Source organism: Suricata suricatta, chromosome X (assembly GCF_006229205.1).
Source record: "Suricata suricatta isolate VVHF042 chromosome X, meerkat_22Aug2017_6uvM2_HiC, whole genome shotgun sequence".
In the NCBI taxonomy this organism is placed as follows: Eukaryota; Metazoa; Chordata; class Mammalia; order Carnivora; family Herpestidae; genus Suricata; species Suricata suricatta.
Genome location: NC_043717.1, coordinates 84,639,626 through 84,642,931, shown reverse-complemented (window position 1 = coordinate 84,642,931; position 3,306 = coordinate 84,639,626). Strand labels below are relative to the sequence as shown.

The 3,306-nt window shown below is 37.2% G+C and overlaps 1 pseudogene; it reads left to right on the top strand.

The window, feature by feature from the left end:
* The first annotated feature begins 2,067 nt into the window (after positions 1–2,067).
* Positions 2,068–2,815, top strand: LOC115284254 (annotated as a pseudogene).
* The last annotated feature ends 491 nt before the right edge of the window (positions 2,816–3,306 follow it).

Sequence of the window (3,306 nt, the reverse complement as noted above, 5' to 3'; positions counted from 1 at the left end):
ACGTGAATATGCGTATGTGATTTTTGGCAAATGTGCAAAAGCAGTTTAATGCAATTATGCCTGCCTTTAAACCAATGGTGCTCAAGCATTTGTACATGACTAAAAAACAAATGCCCCTCAAGCTAAACCTTACAACTTAGACAAAGATTAACTCTACACAGATGGAATTTAATGTCAAATTTAAAACCATAAAACTTTTTAAAAAATAGAAAAGGTGAAACCTTTGGGATGTAGGGCAAAGCAAACAGTTCTTAGACTTGTCATCGAAAACATGATCATTAAAATAAAATTTGATAAGTGGTATTTCATCAAAATTAAGTTTTTTGATCTACAAAAGGCCCTATTAATAATAATAAAAAAAAGGCCATGAAGGAGAAAGTTACATAGTGGGAGAAATTTATAAAACACACATCCAACAATGAACTAGTATCTCTCAAATTTCAACAGTAATAATAAAAAAAAAAAGAGTAAGAAGAAAAAGTGAAAAACAAGATGAAAAAACAAAACAAATGTAAAAATTAGGAAAAAAAGGGGGTGCCTGAGTAGCTCAGTTGGTTGGGCGTCTGACTTCAGCTCAGGTCATGATCTGACAGTTCAAAAGTTTGAGCCACACATCGGGCTCTGTGCTGACAGCTCGGAGCCTGGAGCCTGCTTCAAATTCTGTGTTTCCTTCTCTCTATGTCCCTTGCTTGCTCATGCTCTGAATCTCTCTCTCTCTGTTACTCAAAAATAAAATAAACATTAAAAAATAAAGACTAGAAAATGAACAGAAGATATGAAGATATTTCAGTAAAGAGGATATATTCACTTGGAAATATATTCATATTACTAGCCTTTAGAGTAACACAAATGAAAGCCTATCACGATCACTAAAATAAATACAGTGGCAATTGGAAATGTTGGAGAGGAGTGAAGAAACAACCATTCACATGTTACTCCTAAGAATGAAAAACGGTACAGCCACAGTGGAAAGTTTGTAAGATTCTTTTAGAAAACTAGACTTCTTCTTTTAAAAAACTTGTAACTAATATGCAACTCAACAGTTACACTCTCAGGTATCATCCCCCCAAATAATATGTACATTCTCAGGACAACCTATCCCGGAATTCTTGTAACGTGTTATTCATAAAAGCCAAATTCGAGAAGCAATTCCAATTCCTTGTTTGCAGGTGAAGGGTTAAACACATTGAGCAAAAAAAAAAAAGCCAAGCCCACAAGGTTGCATACTGTATGATTCAATATACCTAACATTATAGAAGTGATAAAAATTATATAAACGGGAAACAAATTAGTTGTTGTCATTGGTGAAGGTAAGGGTAGGACGGGAAGGAAGTGAGAATGTCTCTAACAGGATAACATGAGGGATTCTTGCTGGGATGGAAAAGACCTGTATCAATGTCAATGTCCTGGCTATGATATTATACTCTAATTTTGCAAGATTTTACCACGGGGGAACCTGGTTAAAGGGTTCACAGAATATTTCTCCATTCTTTCTTAAAATTGCATGTGAATCTACAATTTTATTGCAATAAAATAGGTTAATGGGGAATTTGCCTATGGCCACACCAAAAGACTCATCGCTTAAATTTCTCAAAACAAGTGTGATGGGGAGATGAGAATGTCTTCAAAGATTCACTTTGGAAATAAAAACCTCTGCTTGCTTTCAGTTTCACAGGTTGCCTGTTTCTTATGTGACATTTCCCAAGCCACGTAATAGTCCCTACTGATGGCACTGAAGCTTCCCACAGGTATAGAGAAAGTTGAGAACCAAGGAACTTAGGTTGGGATGTATAGGGAATAACAAATGAGCCAAAGACATACGTAAGACCATTTTTGTCGAAACATGGAAAACAAATCTTTTATGTCATTCAGATCATAAAATCTTAACTTCAAAAAAAGTTAATTTAAAAAGTGGATAATACTATCTATTTTATGTATGGTACAAAAATTTAAACGGAATACTACTACTTATAATGGCAACAATAACTCCAACTCACAATTTCAGCCCTGCCCATGAGGCTGAAGGAAGAGAACTGTGGATAATAAGAATATGGTTGGAACATCAAGATGAAGCTGAACACCTCTTCCCCAGCTACTGGCTGCCAGAAACGCACTCAAGTGGACGATGAACGCAAACTTAGCACCTTTTCTGAGAAGTGAATGGCCACAGAAGTTGGTGCTGACGCCTTAGGGGAAGAATGGAAGGGTGACGTGGTCCGAATCACTGGTGGCAATGACAAACAAGGCTTCCTCATGAAGCAGGGTGTCTTGACCCATGGCCGTGTCTGCCTGCTGCTGAGTAAGGGGCATTCCTGGTACCGACCACGGAGGACTAGAGAAAGAAAGCGCAAATCTGTCCGGGGTTGCATTGTGGATGCCAATCTCAGTGTTCTCACCTTGGTCATCGTCAAAAAAGGGGACAAGGATATTCCTGGACTCAGATACTACTGTGCCTCATCACCTGGGGCCCAAAAGAGCTAGCAGAATTCGCAAGCTTTCCAACCTCTCAAAGGAAGATGATGTCCACCAGTATGTTGTGAGAAAGCCCCTAAACAAAGAAGGTAAAAAACCTCAAACCAAAGCACCCAAGATTCAGCGTCTTGTTACTCCATGTGTCTTCCAACACAAAGGTCAGCGCATTGCTTTGAGGAAGCAGCACAGAAAGAAAAACAAGGAAGAGGCTGCAGAATATGCTAAGCTTTTGGCCAAAAGAATGAAGGAGGCCAAAGATTAATGCCAAGAACAGATTGCAAAGAGACGGAGGCTATCTTCTCTGAGAGCTTCTACCTCAAAGTCTGAGTCTAGTAAAAAATGAGGTTGTTGTAAGAGGAACAAATAAATAAGGTCATACATCAAAAAAAAAAAAGAATATGATTGTTCTAGGGGGTAGAGAGTTAGACATAAAAAAAGCAAAACAAAATTATATAATCTGAGAATATACTTCTATCTAGAAAACTCGTTAAATTGTTAGTTAAAACATTACACATTATTTCAGTATTGAATTTGAAGGAATGAACTTGTCACCATCCAATTTATGGGTCTATTCATTCCCTAATCTAACACTTTGGAAACTCACACATATTTCTAGCCAAAGCCATTTAACGCATGGTCCCTAGACAAGCAGTATTAGCATTTCCTGAGAACTTATTTTTCATGTAATGAATTGGAATCTGCATTTTGACAACATCCTCAAGCAATTCATCTATATATTATAGTTGGAAAGCAACGCTCTAGATCATTAGCAATTAGACTGACTTCTATGTGATGACATATTTCGACTTAGTAAATAAAAAATGTAATACTTTC